General features: G+C 37.2%; 1 long non-coding RNA gene across 1 annotated transcript; it reads right to left on the bottom strand.

The window, feature by feature from the left end:
• Nucleotides 1-284: 284 nt before the first annotated feature.
• LOC116862610 lies at nt 285-10041 on the bottom strand. Its single transcript, XR_004381662.1, has 3 exons — nt 9875-10041; nt 2327-2329; nt 285-314 (listed from the first exon to the last, which is right to left on the bottom strand). It is a non-coding gene; the product is annotated as an uncharacterized LOC116862610 (long non-coding RNA).
• Nucleotides 10042-22612: the final 12571 nt, after the last annotated feature.

Below are 22612 nucleotides of genomic sequence, written 5' to 3'. Positions count from 1 at the left end.
CACAATTTTAAATAATCTCTTCATTTGTTAGCAATCCAAAGAAGAGATAAAATTGCTGAAATACCCACCATTTTATGAATATGGAATGGTGTATGTTTCATAGTCCATTATTAAGCTAAAAGAAACTTGTTTTAAAGATTTTATTTGTTTGACAGGCAGAAGTCACAAGTAGGCAGACAGGCAGGCAGAGAGAGAGAAGTGGAAGCAGGCTCCCTGCCGAGCAGAGAACCCAGTGCAGGGCTTGATCCCAGGACCCAGGGATCATGACCTGAGCCGAAGGCAGAGGCTTTACCCATTGAGCCACCCAGGCACCCCTGAAGGAAACTTGACCTTACTCCTTGATCATGGCATCCCCCAGGTAATTTGCCCTGTTACTTATTTATCATGGAAGAAGAGCTATAATAAGAAGTCATGTAAGAAAGGGCTCAGTCATTAAGTGTCTGCCTTCAGCACAGGTCATGATGCCAGGATCCTGGGATGGAGTCCCACATTGGGCTTCCTGCTCTGTGGGAAGCCTGCTTCTCCCTCTCCTACTCCTCCTGCTTGTGTTCCCTCTCTCACTGTGTGTCTCTGGAAGAAAAAAAAAAAATAAATAAATAAATAAAAAAAAACTGTAAAAAAAAAAAAAAAAAAAAAAAGTCATGTAAGAAATAATCGATACTTAAGTATGTCACACACAGCTGGCCAGAATCCTGTTTTATTGTTATATGAGCACTCCTAACTAGTAATTGATCTATTAAGATCTTTTATATCTTCATGATTCAGTCTTGGTAGGTTGTAGACTTCTAGGAATTTATCTATTTCTTTTAGGTTGTCCAAATTGTTCACGTGGCTCTCCTTTGGTTCATCCCAATTTGGGATTATCTAGGATTCCTGGGTCTGGGTGCTTATTTCCTTTCCCAGTGTAAGAAAGTTTCTGTCCATTATTTCTTCAAGTAAGTTTTCTGCCCCCTTTTCTCTCTTCTGCTGGGAGTCCTATAATGCACATGTTTGTCTGTTTCATATTGTCCTTTAAGTTCCTTAGCCTACCTTCTCTCTTGTTCATTCTTTTTTTCTTTTTCTGCTCTCATTGGGTGAATTCCTCTGCTGCCTGCTAGAGTTCATGGAATTTTTCTTCTGCTTCATCTCCTCTACTGTTGAGCCCCTCTATCGTATTTTTCAGTTCAGTTGTTATATTCTTCATCTCTGTAACTGCTCTTTGGTACTTTCTTATATTTTTATATCTCTTTGGTGAACTTCTCACTTAGTTCATCCATTCTTCTCCTGGGCTTGGTAAGCATCTTTATGGCCATTAATTTGAATTCTATATAGGCAAATCATAAAATTTTTCTCTTTCATTTGGGACATAGTCCTCTTTCTTCATTTTCCTTGACTCTCTGTGTTGGTTTCTACGCATTATAGAAATAGCCACCTTGGGGCACCTGGGTGGCTCAGTGGGTTAAAGCCTGTCTTCAACTCAGGTCATGATCCCAGGGTCCTGGGATTGAGCCCCGCATCGGGCTCTCTTCTCAGAAGAGAGCCTGCTTCCCCATCTCTCTCTCTGCCTACTTGTGATCTGTCTGTCAAATAAAAAAATAAATAAAATCTTAAAAAAAAAAAAAGAAAAGAAAAGAGAGAAAGAAATAGCCACCTTTTCCAGTCTTGAGGGAGTGGCCTTGTGTTGGAGATAAACCTTAGCGTTCAACCCTTCCCTAGCTCTTGGTTGTCTCTCAAAACTTTTGATTGTCCAAGCAGCCTACTTTATTCTTAGTGGCTCCCAGTAGTTGATGGGTGCCTAGGCTTGTCAGGGTCCCAATGGGAGTATCTCAGTCAGCACCGAAATTCCAATTCCGGCTGCTGGGAAGCCAGACCCTGAGGCAGAGTTTTAAAGTATGCAAATATACTTCCTGCAGGGGAAGAATGGGAAATGGGTGTTTCTGTGTGCTCCCTCTGCACTAAGCCCTGGGGCAGCAGCCAGTTAAGAACTGTTTCTTTGCTACTGTCTGGTTGAATCTGTGAACGCAAGCCCTGCTGGCTCCCAGAGCCTGGCAAACAAAGGGTGGCCCCGGGGTGGCAGCCTCAAAAACTGTGGCAGGAGGGCTGCCCTGGTGGCTCAGTGGTTAAGCCTCTACCTTTGGGTCAGGTCATGCATGATCTCAGGGTCCTGGGATCAAGCCCTGCATCGGGCTCTCTGCTCAGCAGGGAGCCTGCTTCCCCCTTTCTCTCTGCCTGCCTCTCTGCTTATTTGTGATCTCTCTCTGTGTCAAATAAATAAATAATCTTAAAAAAAATAAATAAAACTGTGGCAACAGACATGTGCACATGTTTTTTTCTGGGAGATACCAACAACCTGGAGTGAAACAGAGGGAGAGCCTAAAGGCAGCACCCACTCTCTCAGGCAACAGCTATGCTTCATAAACTAATAACCTCGCTCATAAACTAATAACCTCGCTCATACACAGACTTGGGGTGGTTCAGTTTGTTCCCCTCTGCTGGGCTCTGGGGTATAGCTTGTTGAGAATACTTTCTCCATTAGTTCTAGTCCCTAGGGGACCCATAAACCTAAGCCTACCAGCTTATATGTCCATGAGCAGCAGCTGCAAAAGCCTGCATGATTTCTTTTTGAAATTATAAGCCCCTTGCGATTTCTTGTTTGACCCAATGGTTATTTAAAAATATGTGTTTCATTTCTACATTATTGTGATTTTCTCATATTTCCTTCAATACTTGATTTATAATTGTGATTAAAGAACAAATTTTGTGGGGCACCTGAGTAGCTCAGTGGGTTAAAGCCTCTGCCTTTGGCTCAGGTCATGGTCCCAGGGTCCTGAGATTGAGCCCCACTTCAGGCTTTCTGCTCAGTAGGGAGCCTGCTTCCCCCACCCCCGCCTGCCTCTCTGCCTACTTGTGATCTCTGTCAAATAAATAAATAAAATCTTAAAAAAAAATTTTGTATAAATTTTGTTGCCTCATATGTACTAAGACTTGTTTTATGGACTAACATATGATCTATCCTGGAGGATGATCTACATGTATTTTTTAGAAAAATATAATCTGCTGTCATTGGTTATAGGCGTCTCAAAATGTCTTATGGTTTAACTGGTTGATAATGGAATTCACATATTTATTTCCTTCTTGATCTTCTGTTAGTGGTTTAGCAGTTATTACAGTTAGGGATATTGAGGACCCAATTAGTCTCTGAATTGTCTGTTTCTCTTTCAGATCTGATAGTTTTTGCTTCATGTGTTTGGGGGCTTTATTGGTAAATATGTGTACATTTGTAAATGCTGTATCTTCTGATGGATGGATTCTCTTATCCTTATAAAACGTTCTTTGTCTCTATTAATTAGTGTAGCCACTGATATGAGACAAAATAGACTAAACAAAAATTAATAGAAGCTGACAGCAGGAGGGGGAACGGTGTGCAGAGGGCAGAGAAACAGGCCATGGTACCAGGGAGCTCACACAAAGAACATTAATCCCCATAATGTTTGGCTTTTAAAACCAGAGGAGAGCCTGGTGGCTCAGTCCATTTGGCATCTGCCTTTGGCTTGGGTCATGATCCCCGGGTTCTGGGATTGAGCCCTGTGTTGGGCTCCCTGCCCAGCAGGGAGTATGGTTCTCCCTCTCCCTCTGCTGCTCCCCCTGTTTGTGCTCTCTTGCTCTGTCAAATAAATAAATAGATTCTTAAAAATACATACAAACATACATACATACATACATACATACATACATACTAGAGGGGCTGAATTCCACGAGTTTGGGACAGAATTCCATGAGTTTTTGTAAGTAGTGGATATGGAACTTGGAGCTTTAAAAGTCATGAAAAGTGACTCAGACACAAGAGTAGAGTATAAGCAACACACACAAGATACTCACCTGAAGGGCCAGGTTCTGGTGAACAGGGGACGCTGTACCTACTTTGTTGAGGGTTTTTATTGGGAATAGATGTTGCACTTTGTCAAATGCTTTTTCTGCATCTATTGAGAGGATCATATGGTTCTCCTTTCTTTTATTAATGCAGTATGTCATGTTGATTGATTTGTGAGTATTGAACCACTCCATTTATTCCTGCAATCCAGGAATAAATCCCATTTGATTGTGGTGAATGGTTCTTTTAATTTACCATTGGATTTTATTAAGAACTTTTACATCCATGTTCATTGGGGATATTGGCCTGTAGTTATTTCTTTTTAATAGAATCTTTATCCGGTTTTGGTATCGGGGTAATGCCGGCCTCATAGAATGAATTTGGAAGTTTTCCTTCTTTTTCTATTTTTTGGAATAGTTTGAGAAGGATAGGTATTTACTCTTCTTTAAATGTTTGGTAAAACTTGCCTTGCAGTCATATGGCCCTGGACTTCTGTTTGTTGGAAGATTTTTTTTTTTTTTTTTTTTTATGGATTCGGTTTCTTTGCTGGTTCCGTGTCTGTTCAAGTTTTCTATTTCTCCCCTTTTTTCAGTTTTGGTAGTTTATATGTTTCAGGGAGTTTATCCATTTCTTCTAGGTTGTCCAGTTTGTTGACCTACAGTTTTTCATAATATCCTCTTATAATTTTCTTTATTTCTGTGGTGTTGATTGTTATTTTTCCTCTCTCATTTGTGATTTTGTTGTTTCTTTTATGGTTTTTTTTGATACATCTGGCTAGGAGTTTATCAATTTTATTAGTTTTTCAAAGAACTAGCTCCTGGTTTTATTGATCTATTTTTTTTTTTTTTTTTAGTTTCTGTATCATTTATTTCTACTATAATCTTTATTATTTCCTTTAGACTTTAGACTTCATCTGTTCTTTTTCTAGCTCCTTTAGGTGTAAGATTACTAATCTATTTTCAATTTAAGTGTAGTGGGCGTATATTAGTTTTGCTTGTGCAACATACTGATTCAGCAGTTAAATACATTATGAAGTAATCGCTATGATTCCTCAAGCTACTTTCATCATACAAAATAGTTACACAATATTAACTATATTCTCTATACTGTATATTATTTTTTTCTCATGTTTTATTTATTTTGTAACTGTAAGTTTGTACCTTTTAATCCCTTCATTTATTTCAACCATTGCTTCACCACATTTCCCTATGGCAGCCACCAGGTGGTTTTCTGTATTTATGAGTCTGTTTCCCTTTTCTTTTTTTTTTTTTTCTTTTTTTCCCATTTGTTTTGGTTTTTAGGTTACAGAGATAAGTGAAATCATATGGTATTTTTTCTTTTTCTGTCTGACTTATTTTACATAATATGATACTGTGTCTCTCTGTTGTTGGAAATGACAAGATTTCACGCTTTTTTATGGATAAGTAATATTCCAGGTGTGCATGTGGGGGCGATCTTTATTCATTCATCTAATGATGGACATATAGGTTGCTTCCATATGTTGGTTATTGTAAATAATGCTGCAATATACATAGTAGAACATATATCTTTGCAACATAGTGCTTTTGTTTTGTTGAGATACATACCCAGAGAAGGAATCATGGAATCATATGATAATTTTTTTTTTTTAAGATTTTATTTATTTGAGAGAGAGAGAGAGCCCATGCAAATGGGGGAGGAAGCAGACTCCACTTGAGCACAGAGCCTGATGCCGGGCTCAGTCTCAGACCCTGAGATCATGATCTTAGCAAAAATCAGCAGTCGGACACTTAACCAACTGGGCCACCCAAGTGCTCCATGGTAATTCTATTTTTAGTTTTTTGAGGAACCTCCATACTGTTTTCTATAATGGCTATACCATTTTGCACTCCTACCTACAGTGCTTGAGGGTTCTCTTTTCTCCACATCCTCACCAACATTTGTTATTTATTGTACTTTTTATAAGATTTTATTTATTTACTTGACAGATCACAAGTAGGCAGAGAGGCAGGCAGGGCGGGGGTGGGGCAGTGTAAGCAGGCTCCCTGCCAAGCAGAGAGCCTGGTCCCAAGACCCTGGGACCATGACCTGAGTTGAAGGCAGATGCTTTAACCCACTGAGCTACCCAGGCGCCCCTATTTATTGTATTTTTGATACTAGCTATTCCAATAGCTGTGAGGTGATATCTCATTGTGGTTTTGATTTGAATTTCCCTAATGATTAGTGATACTGAACATCTTTATATCTGTTGGGCATCTGTATGCCTTCTTTGGAGAATGTCTATTCTGTCTACTTTGCCCATTTTCTAATTGGATATTTTTATATTAAGTTGTATGAGTTCTTTATTTTAGATATTAAACCCTTATCAGTTATAGCATTTGCAAATATTTTCTCCCCATACCATACTTTGTCTTTTCCTTTTGTGGTTGGTTTTCTTCATGGTGCAAAAGATTTTAGTTTGATGTGGTCCTGTTTGTTTATTTTCCTTTAGTTGTCATGCCTGAAGGGACGGATTCAAAAAAATATTGCTAAGACTGGTGTCCCAGGGTTTATTAGCTATGTTTCTTCAAGGAGTTTTATGGTTTCTAGTCTTACACTTAAGTCTTTAACCCATTTTGAGTTTATTCTTGTGTATGGTATAAGAAAGTCGTACAGTTTCATTCTTTTGCATGTAGCTGTCCAGTTTTCCCAACACCGTTTGTTGAAAAAAGACATCATTTCGCCATTATATGTTCCTGCCTCCTTATTGAAAATTAACTGACCACATGAGCATGGTTTTATTTCTGGAATCTATTTTGTCCCACTGATCTGTATATTTTTTTGCCAATATCATACTCTTTTGATTACTTTACCTTTAAATATAGTTTGAAAGCAGAGAGCATGATACCGTATCAAGCTTTGCTCTTCTTCGGGTTTTTTTTTTTGTGGTTTTCTATGAATTTTAGATTTTTTTTTTGTTCTAGTTCTGTGAAAAATGACATTGGTATTTTGATAGGGATTGTATTGAATCCATAGATTGTTTTGGGTAGTATGGGCATTTTAATGGTATCAATATTTCCAGTCCATGAGCAGAGTATATCTTCACATTATTTGCAACATCTCTAATTTCTTTCATCAATATCATATACTTCTCATAGTACCAGTCTTTCATCTCCTTGGTTAAATTTATTCCGAAGTATTTTATTTTTTTTGGTACAGCTATAATAATTACTATATTAATTCATTATTAGTGTATAGTTGCAACATATTTTTATGTATTAAATATGTATCCTGCTTCTTTACTGAATTCTATTCTAATAGTTTTCTCATGACATCTTTAGGGTTTTCTAATACAGTATGTCATCTGAAAATAGTCCCTTCTTAACTTTTCCAATTTGAGTGTCTTTTTATTTTTCCTTTTTTTGGGGGAGGTGCGCATCTGATTGTTGTGGCTAGGACTTCCAGTATTATGTAAATAAAAGTGGCAAGAGTGGCCTTGTCTTTTTCCTGAACTTTGAGTTTTTTTTGTTTGTTTTTTTAACATCATACTCCTACCATTGATTATGATGTTAGCTGTGGGTTTGTCATTATGGCTTTTATTATGTTTAGGTATGTTCCCTGTTCCCTCTCTATGCCATGTTGAGAGTTTTTAATCATAAATGGATATAAAATTATATGCTTTTTCTGCATCTATTGAGATGATTATATTACTTCTATCTTTTTTTTTTTTTTTTTTTTTTAGTGTGGTATATCACTTTGATTGATTTGTGGATATTGAACTCTCCTTGCATCCCTGGAATAAATCCCACTTGGTCATAATAGATGATCCTTTTAATATATTGCTGAATCAGGTTTGCTAATGTTTTGTTGAAATTTTGTATAAGTGTTCATTAGGGCTATTTTTCTATAATATTTTGTTGTAGTGTCTGTGTCTATTTTTGGCATCAGGGTAATGCTGGCCTCAAAGAATGAAATTGGAAGCATTCTGAGCTCTTCAATTTCTGGAAGAGTTTCAGAAGGATAGTTACTAATTCATCTTTAAATGTTTGGTAGAAGTTATCTGTGAAGCCATCTGCTTCTAGGCTCTTACTTGTTGGGAATTTTTTGATTACTGGCTCAATTTCATGATTGGTAATTTTTTCAATTTTCTATTTCTTTTTGGCTCCGTCCTGGAAGATTGTACGTTTCCAGTAATTTGTCTATTTCCTTTAAGTGGTCCTATTTGTTGGCATGTATTTGTTTCCTAGTAGTCTCATGATCTTTTGTATTTCTGGGTAGTCAGTTGTAACTTCTCCTCTTTCATTTCTGATTTTATTTTATATTTTTAGAATGAGCCTAGATAAAGGTTTATTATTGTATCTTATCCAAGTACCAGCTGTTAGTTTCATTGATTTTTTTTTTCATTGTTATTTAGACTTTATTTCACTTATTTCTACTCTCATGTTTATGATTTCCTTCCTTCTACTAATGTTGGGCTTGATTTTGTCTTTTTTTCTAGATCCTTTAGGTGTAAATTTAGATTTTTTTTTTTTATGTATTTTTGTTGTTGTTGTTTCTTCAGGTGGACCCATATCACCAAAAACCTCTTAAAACTGCTTTTGCTTCATCCATTACATTTTGGACTATTTGTTTTCCCTTAAATTTGTCTCAAGGTATTTTTTAAAAATTTCCTTTGTTTTCATCATTGACTCATTGATGGTTTAGTAGCATGTTGATTAGCCTCCAAATGTTCGTGCTTTTTTCCCCTTATAACTGAGTTTTCGTCTTATATCGTGGTCAGATACTGTCTAACATATTGTTCAAATACACTATTTCCTTTTGATTTTCTGGCTGGATCTATCCTGTGATATATATAGGTTATTAAATTTCCTGACTATTATATTACTGTCAATTTCATCTTTGTGCTTGTTAATATTTGTTTTATGTGTTTAGGTGCTCCAATGTTGCATGAATCAATATTTACACTTGTTTATCTTCTTGTTTGATTGATCTGTTTTACCATTATGTAATCCCTTCTTTGTCTTTTATTATAATCTTTGCCTTAAAGTCTCTTTTGTCTGATATAAGTACTGTTACCTCAACGCCCCCCCCCATTTCTATTAACATGGAATATCTTTTTCCATCTTTTCACTTTCAGGCTGTATGTATGTATCTTTGGGTCTGAATTGAGTCTCTTACAGGCAGCATACAGATGGGTCTTGTTTTGTTTATTTTTTATTCATTTTATCAAACTATGTCTTCTGATTAGAGCATTCACACTATTTACATTTAAAGTATTGATAGGTATGTACTTATTGCCATTTTATTAATTATTTCTTGGTATTTTCGTCATTCTTTTCCTTTTTTCTTTTGCTCTTTTTCCTTGTGAATTATGATTTTTCTTTAGTGTTCAGCTTACCTTTCCCTTTATCCTGTGTTTATTACAAATTTTTAGTTTATATGGGGTTCATAGACAGCATCCTAAATATATCGTAGTATATATATACTCATGTATATTAAGTTTGAACACATTCTAAAAATATTTATTTTCACTTCCCTGGTACCCCCCCACATTTTGTGTATATGTTGTCATATTTTGCATCTTTTCATGTGTGAGTCTCCTGAACTAGTTTTTTAGATATATTTTACTACTTTTGACTTTTAACTTTCATATTAACTTTAAAGTGTTTATCAACTCTACTCTATGTTTGCTTTTACTCACGAAATTTTTCTTTCATAGTTTTGTCCTAATTATAACCACTTCTTTTCCACTTAAAGAAGTCCCTTTCATATTCTTTTAAGCCCAATTTAGTGGTGGTGAACTCCTTTAGTGTTTGTTTGGAGAACTGTTTATCTCTCCTTCAATTCTGAATAATAAACTTGTTGGATAGATTATTCTTGGTTGTAGATTTTTTTTTTCCTTTTAGCATTTTGAGTATATCATACCATTCCCTCATGGCCTGCCAGGTTTCTGCCAAAAAAAAAAAAAAAAAAATCAGCTGATAACTTTATGGGGTTTCCCTCGTTTATAACTAGACACTTCTCTTGTTGCCTTCTAAAGTTCTGTCTTCATCTTTCATCTTTGACATTTTAATTTTTATGTGTCAGGGTGTGCACCTCCTTGGGTTGATCTTGTTTGGAACACTCTGCGCTTTCTGAACTTTGATGTTTGTTTCCTTCCCTATTAGGGGAGTTTTCAGCTATTAGTTCTTCAAATACGTTTTCTGCCCATTTCTCTCTTCTCCTTCTGGGACCTTGAAATGTGGTAGTTGGTTCGTTTGATGTTGTCTAAGAAGTCACTTACACCTATACTCATTTTTTAAAATTCTTTTTTCCTTTTTGCTGTTCAGCATTAGTGCTTTCCATTACCTTATCTTTCTGGTCACTTATCTGTTCTTCTGCATCCTCTAATCTGTTGATTTCCTCTGATGTAGTTTTCATTTCAGTTATTTTTCAACTTTGGTTCTTTTTTATTTTCTCCTTATGTTTAAATTCTCACTGAGTTGATACACAGTTCCCTCTATCCCAGTGAGCATCTCTCTGCCCATTACTTTGAGCTCTTTATCAGGCAGATTGTTTATCTCTGTTTTATTTAGTTCTTTTTGTGAGTTTTTGTCTCATTCTTTGTTTGGAACATATTCTGTCTCCTCATTTTGCATGACTTTCTGTGTTTCTTTCTATGTATTAGGCAGAACAACTAATTATCCTAAACTTGAGGGGATGGTCCTGTGGATGGGCATCCTCTATGTAAATTCTGTGTGCCTGGTGACTTTGGAGGGCTAGCTGGAGTTATGGCTATTGTGTGCTGGTTTTTCCTTGGCACTCCATGCTGGAGCCATCTTGGTGGATGGTTAGAGCTGAAATAGGCATAAACTGGGGCAATCCCAGGCCTTGCTGTGCAGAGGGTGCCCTAAGAGGATAGCTGAAACAACAATGGGCATGGCCTAGAGTGGTGCTGTCATTGTCTATTCTAAACATACTCTGGCAGGATAGCTAAAGCTTTTTTGTGTGCAGCTTGGGCAGCCCAGGGGATCTCTGTGCAAAAGGCATGTTGGCAGGATGATTGAAGCTGAAGTAGGTTGAAACTAGAGTGTCTCAGGGAGCTCCACAGTTGGGCAGGCTGTCATGTCAGCTGGAGCAGAGGCTGGCATGGACCAGGTGGCTCTGGAGCAGTATGCTGAGGGCATGCTTATGTACGGCAGCTAGAGCTGAGGTAGAGCCCAATGCAGTAGTTTGGGGTGTTCTGCACAGGGTGATCCTCATGGGGTGGCTGGATTCAAGGCAGGTGCAGTCCAGGCACACATCCTGGCAGTACAGCCTTTGTTGTTGGTTTTTTTTTTTCTAATTTTTAATTTTTTTTTAAAATTTTTATTTCTTTTCATCATAACAGTATGCATTGTTTTTGCACCACACCCAGTGCTCCATGCAATCCGTGCCCTCTCGAATACCCACCACCTGGTTCCCCCAACCTCTCACCCCCTGGCCCCTTCAAAACCCTCAGGTTGCTTATCAGAGTCCATAGTCTCTCATGGTTCACCTACCCTTCCAATTTCCCCCAACTCCCTTCTCCTCTCCATCTCCCCTTGTCCTCCATGCTATTTGTTATGTTCCACAAATAAGTGAAACCATATGATAATTGACTCTCTCTGCTTGACTTATTTCACTCAGCATAATCTCTTCCAGTCCCATCCATGTTGCTACAAAAGTTGGGTATTCATCCTTTCTGATGGAGGCATAATACTCTATAGTGTATATGGACCACATCTTCCTTATCCATTATCCATTGAAGGGCATCTTGGTTCTTTCCATAGTTTGGCAACCATGGCCATTGCTACTATAAACATTAGGGTACAGATGGCCCTTCTTTTCACTACATCTGTATCTTTGGGGTAAATACTCAATAGTGCAATTGCAGGGTCATAGGGAAGCTCTACTTTTAATTTCTTGAGGAATCTTCACACTGTTTTCCAAATTACAGCCTTTGTTTTGATGTCTATTTTGTCTGATATAAGTATTGCTACTTCAGCTTTCTTTTCATTTCCATTTGCATGGAATATCTTTTCCATCCCTTTGCTTTCAGTGTGTATGTCTTTAGATCTGAAATGAGTCTCTTGTAGATAGCATATATATGAGCCTTGTTTTTTTTTTAATCCATTCAGATACTTTTTCTTTTTTGATTGGAGCATTTCATCCATTTATATTTAAAGTAATTATTGATCTGTACTTATTGCCCTTGTAATTTGGTGACTCTCCTTAGTGTTATGTTTGCATCCCTTTGTTTTTTTGTGTATCTATTATACATATTTGTTTTGTGATATCATGATGTTCACATATATCCTATGTGTATACATATGTGTAGCTATCTATTTTATTGTTGATGATTACTTAAGTTCAAGTGTGTTCTAAAAGCATATTTTAATTCTCTGCCACTTCTTTTTAAGTTTTTGACATCCTATTTCTTGACATCCTATTTTACAATTTTACAATTTTGTGTATCTCTTTACAAATTAATTTAGGTCTAGAAGATTTTTACTACTTTTGTCTTTTATCCTTTATATTAGTTATACAGGTGGTTTATCTACTACCTTTACTATATGTTTACCTTTTCCAGGTTTTTTAATTTTCTTATTTCTAGTAATGGCCTTTTTTTTTTTTTTTCTTCCCAATGTAAAGAAGTTCCTTTAAGGGTGCCTGGGTGGCTCCGTGGGTTAAGCCTCTGCCTTCGGCTCAGGTCATGATCTCAGTGTCCTGGGATCGAGTCCCGCATCAGGCTCTCTGCTCAGTGGGGAGCCTGCTTCCCTCTCTCTGCCTGCCTCTCTGCCTACTTGTGATCTCTCTCTGTCAAATAAACAAATAAAATTATTTAAAAAAAAAAAAGAAGTTCCTTTAACATTTCTTGTAAGGCTTGTTTGGTGTTGATGAACTTTTTAAGCTTTTGCATGTCCAGAAAACTTCCTAGTAGAGCATGTTTGGTTGTAAGTTCTTTCCTTTTAGCATTTTGAATATATTTTGCCACTCCCTTTTGGCCTGTAAAGATTCTGTTGAAAAATAAGTTGGTAATCTTATGGGTGTTTCCTTTTATGAAACTAGTTATTTTTCTCTTGCTGCTTTTTCTCTCTTTAACTGCTGACACTTTGTTCATAATGTGTCTTGGTATGGGGCTCCTGGTTCATCTTATTGGAGACTTCCTGTGTGATTTCTGGATGTGGATGTCTGTTTCCTTTACCAGGTTAGGGGAGATTTCAACCGTTATTTCTTCAAATAGGTTTTCTGTTCCTTTATCTCTTTCTTTTCTTTCTGAGACCCCTATAATATGAATGTTAAGTTGATACTGTCCCAGAGGCCTTTAAATTTATCCTCATTTGTTCATTATTCTTTTTGCTGTTCTGATTGGCTAATTTCTACTACCCTGTCTTCCAGATTGCTGATTTGTTCTCTGCATCATCTAATCTGCTATTCATTCCCTCTAGTGTATTTTTTATCTATTATCATATTCTTCAGTTCTAAAGATTCTCTATTTAAGGGCTGACCACTCTCTACTCCCACTTTTCACCATTACTCAAGTGATCATAAAAATAAAACCTGTTATTCTCCCCACCCTCTTGCTGGCTGCCCTGGTGCTGGGTCTGGGTCTGACAGGTACTAAGGGTGATCTGGCTCCAAATAGCCCTATCACTTCCTGCCTACATGAGGATGCGATATTTGAGTAATTCATGTGTATTGGTTTTTGTTTATAACACAGAACAAAATACCAGATAGGACAGAATTGCACAGAAATAGAAATCTAGTAGATCTCTAGAGGGCCCTGCTCTAGTATGCAGCAGAGTAATGATCAACACATTACGTGAGGAAGCTACTTAATAACCAAGAAGAATTGCTGAAAATAATTAGAAGAAATAGTGTCTGGTACTCACATAGAGTAGGGAATATTGCATGCTCCCATCAGCAGTGATGAAAAGCTCATAATTTGGGGGGCTTTAACTAGAATACACAGAAAACCCTTGCTTCAGATGTGGGGAATTATTAGCCCTACAATAAATTCTTCTCCCCTATTTCCTAACAAATCTCAAAAACAAGACCCAAAGACTCAAACTATTTCTAAGAAAACTAGTTGTACCTCGGAACAAGCAAAAGAACATTTATATGAATACAAAATTATCTAGCACCCAAGAAAGTAAAATTCATAGTGTTATCCAATTAAAGATTACCATTTAAAAAGTTACCATGCATATAAAGAAACAAGAAAATATGACACATAAGAGAAGAAAAATAAAACCCAGAACTGGCAAAGGTGTTGTAATTAAAAGCTAGGAACGTGGGGCACCTAGGTGGCTCAGTCAGTTAGTTGTCTGCCTTCAGCTCAGGTTATGATCCCGGGGTCCTGGGATGGAGCCCTACATCTTCTCCCTCTCCCTCTGCATGCTACTCCCTGCTTGTGCTCTCTCTGGCTGTCAAATAGAATCTTTAAAAAAAAAAAAAAGCTAAGAACATTACATGAGTTTTAATATGTTCAAAGATTAAGTAGAGATATGAAAGATAAATTTTTAAAAATTTCTAGGGGTTCTGAGTGGCTCAGTCAGTTAAGGATCTGACTCTTAATTTTTCGCTCAGGTCATGATCTCAGGGTCATGAGATTGAGCCCTGTATCAGGCTCCACATTCCACAGGGAGTCTGCTTGATACTCTCTCTCCCTCTCCCTCTGCTCCTCCTTCCTGCTTGCATGCTCTTTCTCTCTATATAATAAATAAGTATATCTTTAAAATAATAAAATTTCTAGAGATGAAAATTACATTGTATAAGATAAAAAATCGATATACTCTTGGTAAGACTAATAGCCATCATATGTTGTAGAACACAAATTAGTGAATTTGAAGACCAAACAATAGAAACTCTCCAAAAGGAAACCCAAAGAGAAAAAAATAATTTAAATAAATGAAAAGAGCATAAGCAGCCTACTATACTTGCAACTGAAGTCCCCAACAAGAGAAAAGACAACAGGAAAAGTGGACCTCAGAGGTAGATATAAAACCCAAAACTATAAAATATCTAGAAGGAAACATAGGAGCAGATCTTTCTGCCCTTGAGTTAGGTGAATACCTCTTTGCTGTAACACCAAAAGTGTGAGGCATAAAAGAAAAAAAACAATAGAATATGCTTCACTAAAATTTAAAACTTAGAGTTTTCAAAAGGTACTGTTAAGAGAACAAAAAGATAAGCCACAGACTGGGAGAAAATATTTGCAAAGTGTATATGATAAGTAATTCTACCTAGATGATATGAAGAACTCTCAAAGTTCCATAGTAAGAAAACAAACAACCTAGGAAAACCTGGATGAAAAAGTTGAATGCACAGTTCACCAGAAAAGATGTATGAATGGCAAGCAAACACATAAAAATATCCTCAATATCGTTAATCATTAGGAAAATGAAAAATGAAGGTGGCTCAGTTAGTTGGGCATCCGACTATTGACTTTTGGTTCAGGTCATGATCTCAGGGTCGTGGGATCAAGCCCCGAGCTGGGGTCCCTGCTGAGCGTGGAGCCTGCTCGGAATTCTTTCCCTTTGTTTCCTGGCCCCACTTGCATGTGTTCTCTCTCTCTCTCTTTCTCGCTAAACAACAAAAAATCATTTAAGAAAATGAAAAATGAAATCACTGTGAGATACCACTGCCCACTATTAGAATGACTACAATTGGAAGGACAGACTATACCAGCCGGTGTCTAGGATATTGAGAAATTGGAACTTTTACAGGTTACTCTTTCTTCTTTTTCTCTTCCTCCTCCTCCCTCTCTTTTTTCTCTCTCCCCCCCCCCTTCCTTTTTTGAATGGTCTGAGTTTATTTCACTTCTGATTATAATCAAAGGAGGTGTATATACACATCTGTCCAAGAAACTTTGCATGGTGTGGATTTTACAATAGGTATCATGCACAAGATTAAAATAAGACCCCAAAATGGAACTTTTAAAAGTGGACCCATCAGGGAACTGAGGTCATGGGACCTGGAATATGGAGATAGAGAGGGATCTGGAGTCACAGCTAGAATCTGTGTGCCTAGAACAAAAGCGACCAGAGCCATAAACCCATAGGAATGGTGATTTTGACAACTTGCCAGATGCTCAGTGTGGACAAAATGAGCATGAAGAACTCCAGGTTTGGCCTAGGGGTAGCTCTCATGCTTTTGTGGGCTTTCCCTTCAGAAATGCCATCAGGTCCTTATGGTGAACCTAGAAAGGTCTCTAGTGATGAGAGTGGAAGAGTCACCATTGGGAAATATATCTGAAGCACTCTTTATAGCAAAGGCTTACTCTGGTGGGAAAGAAAGACTTTATCAGAGCTTTTCCCAGCTGGTGAAAAGCATTCCTCCCACTTCACGCCCTCTAGCTTTCCTGTCTCATCTAAGGAAGAAAAGAGCTATGGAAGGTCACAGCCCAGGGACAAAAAACCTGAGATTTAACCATAATATTGGAATGCTTCTCCTCCACTATACCGTACCACCAACAGTCAGGACCCCAGTATCGTAATCGTGAATTACAGCAGCAAGAGAGACATGGTCTCTCTTTGAAGAGAGGTACTTAAGGCAACCCGCTATAAACAGGGCGGTGAAAACAAGGACCCTGGAGGAAGTGGAATATTCTGGCACTTACAGCTACAGCAAACATCAAACCCAGGCCAACTGTCAGGCAGATCACTGTAAAAACTCACACTAAAGATCCACTGGCGGCATTTGTTGTTATCTGATATGTTGTATCTGACTTTCAGCAAAAAATTAAAGCCTGATAAAAATGCAATAAAAAATATACTCTGAGGAGCGTGAAGTATAACCTAAAGCAGGCATCAGAATCTGATGAAGATACACACACGTGTTAGAATAATCGGACCGGGAGTTTAATTGTCTTACGTGATGGGGCTCCGTGGTCAGCAGGGAGCCTGCTCCAGATTCTCTCTCTCCCTTTCCCCTGCCCCTTCCCCCACTCGCACACGTGCTTGCGCTCTCACTCTAAAATAGATACAATCTTTAAAAACAAAATCTTAAAAAAAAAAAAAAAGATTCTGTAGTTCAGACTAGTAGGAGCTGAGATCATGTGACCCAGAGAAAAAACTATATATTTCTACAATGTTTCATTTCTGCAGATTTTCTATTTGACCATTCTGTTACTTAGATTTTAGTGTTTGCTTCCTGTCTTGTCTTTTTTTCTTTCATTAAAAAAATGTATTTTGCTTCTCTTACTTTTCACTTTTCTTTCTGGTTCATAGAGATACTGCATCAAGCCCCTCTGACTTCTCTCTTTACCCTCCTTGAGTTTCTCTACCCCTACCTCGATCACCTTCCACTTTAATCTGCAGGGTAGTTGAGATCTGACCCAGTTTCTACCCCAAACGTTGGGCGAACAGAAACCAAAGAGTTCCAGCAGCTGGACAGCCTCTTCCTTAAGAGGCCATTTATACTTCCATTTGTAACTTGACCTTTTATTTTATAATACACTCCCTGCCCCAAAACAACTTGTCCAAGCATTTCTTCTTTATGAATATAGTTTCTTCCTGAAAGGAATTTTGATGTATTACATTTTCTCCATCTTGTGCTTTAATATTCCACAGGAATCCATAATCTGGAAGAGTCTCCCTTACTCTTGACATATTCCATACCAAAATTGCAAGTGTCCCGTGGTTTTGGACCACAGGGCTGTGGACACATTCTTAGCACTTGAACTTTGAGAAGAATTAAAACTCTTTTGGATGCATATGCATCCAATTTGACTTTACAGATCACAAAATGTTTGGTTTATAGGTGGAGGTAGAAGAAAAAGAGATGTTTATTCTTAAAAAGCAAATTCTGATTCTTTATGGTTAATATCTTTTTCTGAAACTTCCAAATCCAATTTTGTTATTTTTGTTTCAGAGATGCTGTTGCTTTGGCAGAACAGAAGGTTCTAGATAACTGACCAGATTACCATGAGTCTGCAATGCCCTGGGGGTGCAGGACTGTACGCCCCATCCACTAACCTTTCTAAAGCAATTACTGTATGTCCAGCTCTCTTCCAAAGGATTTACAAATAACTCACTTAAACCTCACAACTCTGAGAGAAGTGCTATAAATCATGTCATTTTAAAGGTGAGGAGATCAAGACAGAAAGACGAAACCACCTGCCCAAGGTCACACCTTAGAACAGCAAAGCTGGGCTTAGAGCCCAGATCATCTGTCTCAGAGCCCAAGCTCTTCATCATCCTACTATAATGGTTTCTTCTCCAGGTATACCAGATGCTTTCATTACTGCCTTCTAGGGACCACTCTGATGCTCTGGCTTTTTGTCATTATTATAAAAGCACTAAACCATCACTATCCTCATTACAGTTATTTTTTATTAAAAATGCAATATTTTCTTAATATGTTTTTATTTAAATTCTAGTTAACATACCATGTAGTGTCAGTGTCAAGTGTACAGTATAGTGATTCAACACTTCCATACAACACCCAGTGCTCCTCACAGCAAGCACACTCCTTAATCCCCAGCCCCCCACCCACCTCCCCTCTGGTAACTGTCAGTTTGTTCTCTATAGTTAAGAGTCTGTTTCTTGGTTTGCCTCCTTCTTTTTCCCCCCTTTGCTTGTTTTTTTTTTCCCTTAGATTCTACATATGGGTGAAATCATACAGTATTTGTCTTTCTCTGACTCATTTCACTTAGAATTATGCTAACTCCATCCATGTCCTTGCAAATGGTAAGATTTCATTTTTTATGGCTGAGTTATATTCTACTGTATATGTCTGTCCGTATGCATGTATGTATATACACACACCACATCTTTATCTGTTTATCAGTAAGTGGGCCCTTGGGCTGTTTCCATAATTTGGCTATTGTAGTTAATGCTGCTGTAAACATCAGGGTGCATGTGCTCCTTTAAATCAGAATTTTTGTATCCTTTGGGCCAATACCCAGTAGTGCAATTGCTAGGTTGTAGGGTAGCTCTATTTTTAACTCTTTGAGGAACCTCCATACTGTTTTCCAGAGTGGCTGCACCAGCTTGCATTCCCACCAACAGTGTAAGAGGGTTCCCCTTTCTCCACATCCTCACCAACACCTGTTGTTTCTTGTGTTGTCAATTTTAGTCATTCTGACACATATGAGGTGATGTCTTATTGTAGTTCTGATTCATGTTTCCCTGATGATGAGTGGTGTCGAGTATCCTTTCATGTGTCACCTGTATGTCTTCCTTGAAAAAATGTCTATTCATATCGCCTCTTTTTTAATTGGATAATTCATTTTTAGGGTATTGAGTTTTACAAGTTTCTATATGTTTTACATACTAACCCCTTTATCCAATATGTCATTTGAAAATATTTTCTCCCATTCTGTAAGTTGCCTTTTTTTTTTAAAGATTTTATTTATTTATTTGACAGACAGAGATCACAAGTAGGCAGAGCAGCTGGCAGAGAGGGGCGGGGGAAACAGGCTCCCTGCTGAGCAGAGAGCCCAATGCGGGGCTCGATCCCAGGACCCTGGGACCATGACCTGAGCTAAAGGCAGAGACTCAACCCACTGAGCCACCCAGGAGCCCCTACATTAAGGTTTTTAAACCATTTTGAATTAATTTTTGTGTATGGTGTAAGAAAGTGGTCCAGTTTCATTCTTTTGCACGTTGAGGTCCAATTTTCCCAACACCATTGGTTGAAGTCTCTTTTTTTCCCCATATTCTTTCTTCTTTATTGAAGATTAGTTGACCATATAGTTGTGGGTCCATTTCAGAGTTTTCTCTTGTTCTAAGTGTCTGTTTTTGTGCCAGTACCATCATATTTTGACCACTATATGTACGTTTATAATATAACTTGAATCCAAAATTGTGATGCCTCCAGCTTTGCTTTGCTTTTTCAAAGGTTGCTTTGCAGTTCGGGTCTTTTGTGGTTCCATACAAATTTGAGGATAGTTTTTTCTAGCTCTGTGAAAAATGCTGTTGGTATTTTGATAGGGATTGCCTTAAGTGTGTGGATTGCTTTGGGTAGTATAGACATTTTAACAACATTTGGTCTTCCAATCCATAAGCATGGAATGCGTTTCCATTTTTTTGTGTGGTCTTCAGTTTCTTTCATGAGTGTTTTCCAGTTTGCAGAGAACAGGTCTTTCACCTCTGGTTAGGTTTATTCCTGGTGTCTTGTATTTTTGGTGCAATTGTAAATGGGATTGGTTCCTTGATTTCTCTTTCTACTGCTTCATTACTAGTCCATAGAAATGCAAAAGATTTCTGTACATTGATTTTGTATCCTGTGACTTTACTGAATTCGTTTATCAGTTCTACAGGTTTTTGGTAGGGTCTTTCAGATTTCCTATACATAATATGTCATCTGCAAATAGTGAAATTTCAACTTACTCCTCACTGATTTGGATACCTTTTATTTCCTTTTTGTTGTCTGATTGCTGTGACTAAGACTTCCAGTACTGTTTTAAATAACAGTGGTAAAAGTGGACACCCCTGTGTTCCTGACCATAGAGGAAAAAACTCTTGGTTTTTCCCATTGTGGATGATATTAGCTGCGGTTTTCTCGTAGATGGCCTTTATTATGTTGAGGTGTATTCCCTCTGTCCCTACTTTTTTGAGGGTTTTTCTCATGAATAGATGTTGTACTTTGTTAAATGCCTTTACTGCATCTATTGAAATGGTCGCATGGTTTTTACCCTTTCTTTTACTAATACAGAATATCACATTGATTCATTTGTGAATATTGAAACACACTTGCAACCCAGAAGTAAATCCCACTTGATTGTGTTGAATGATTTTTTTAAAGCATTATTGGGTTTTATCTGTATTTTATTGAGAATTTTTGCATCCATGTTCATCAGGGATATACTAAGTGATTATTAAAATAGCTTAATAATAAAAAGAAAATTTTATTAGAAATTTATTTCTGAATGTTACAAATGAGATTATTCTTTATTCTTTATCCATGGAGAAACACTACTGCTGCTACAGCACATCTGGGTTCAGTATCAACCTATTTCTCATTGTGATAGAATTAAGTGCTGAGAAGACGTGATGACAAGTAGATGGAAATGGAAAGATGTGGTTATAGCAGAGCCACTCAATTCATGAACCCTTTACAAAATATTACAAAAACAACATAAGGAACTGTAAACAAATGTAATTTTTATAACAACTTTATTGAGATACACTACACACACCATTAAATCGCCAATTTAAAGTGTATGACCCATTGATCTTTAGTCTATTCACAGTTGTACAATTCTCCCAATCACCACTACATAATTCCAGAACATTTTCATCACCTAAAAACTATACCTGTTAGCAGTCACTCCCCCTCCTCCCTGCTCCTAGCCCTGAGAAACCAGTAATCTTTCTGTCTCTATAGATTTGCCTATTCTGGATATTTCATATCAGTGGAATTAAATAACATGTAGCCTTTGTTTCTGGTGTCTTTCACTTGGTGTGTTTTCAAAGTCCGTTTTATGGATCACATTTCATTTGTTTACTAACTTTATTAATTTACTAACTTTATGCTTAATTTACTAACTTTATGCTCATTTACTAACTTCAGGCTTAACTTTTTTTTTTTTGTAAAACCAATAAATAGTTTTCCAAGTTGGCTGTACAATTTATATTCCCACCAGCAATGTATGAGGGGTCCAATTTTTCTACATCTTTGTCAACATCTGTTACAGCCTGTCTTTTTTTATTATAGCCATTCTCATGGGTGTGAAGTGTTAATCTCACTGTGGTTTTGATTTGTATTTCTTTAATGTCTAATGATGTTAAGCATCTTTTCATATATTTGCCATTTGTATAACTTCTTTGGAAAAATGACTATCGTGATCTTTGCCCATTAAAAAAAATTGAGTTGTCTTTTTTTCGGTGGGGAGTGGGAGGGGTGGGGGACAGGAATAGAGGGAGAGAGAGAATCTTAAGCAGGCTCCACACCTAGGATGGAGCCTGATGCTGGGCTCAGTCTCACAACCCTGAGATCATGTCCTGAGCTGAAATCTAGAGTCAGATGCTTAATTGACTGAGCCACTCAGGCACCCTAAGTTGTCTTTTTATTATTGAGCTTTAAGTGTTCTTTATTATGAAGTAAAACCCTTAACACGTATGTGATTTGTAATTATTTTTTCCCATTTGTTGGGTTTCTTTTCACTTTTTTGTGTGTTGAGGCAATTGGAACACAAAAGTTTTTAACCTATTACTATCCAGATTATCCAGTCACTAGCACTTTTGCTGCCATATGTAAGAAATCATTGCCTAATCAAAGGTCACAATTATATAATTCCATGTTTATTCTGGGAGTTTTCTTGTTTTAACTCTTAAACTTAGGTCTTTGATATTTTCAATTAATTTTTATATGTGGGGTAAGGTTATGGGTCTAAATCATTATTTTTCATGCTGATATTCAGCTGTTAAGCAAAGATTATCCTTTCCCTGTTGATTTGTCTTAGCACTCTTGTCAAAAATCAGTTGCTTGCTAATACATGACTTTATTTCTGGACTCACAGTTCTATTCCATGTATCTAACTATCTTCATGCCAGTACCACACTATCTTGATTAACAAAGTTTATATTACGTTTTGGAATAAGGAAATATGCATCCTCCAACTTTGTTGTTCTTTTTCAAGATTATTTTGGCTATTCTGAATCCCTTACATTTCCATATGAAATTTTAGGATCAGCTTGTCAATTTCTGCAAAAGAGGCTACAGGGATTCTGATAAGAATTGTTTTTAATCTGGAAATCAATTTAGGAATATTGCCATCTTAACAGTACTAAATCTTCTAAGATTTCTTTTCAATTTTTAGGTCGTCTTTAATTTTTTCCCCATGATTTTTTATGG

This window comes from Lontra canadensis, unplaced genomic scaffold, assembly GCF_010015895.1.
Source record: "Lontra canadensis isolate GAN:19392208 unplaced genomic scaffold, GSC_riverotter_1.0 scaffold274, whole genome shotgun sequence".
In the NCBI taxonomy this organism is placed as follows: domain Eukaryota; kingdom Metazoa; phylum Chordata; class Mammalia; order Carnivora; family Mustelidae; genus Lontra; species Lontra canadensis.
Note: the sequence above shows the minus strand (reverse complement) of the source record. Positions and strands in the feature narration are given on the sequence as shown.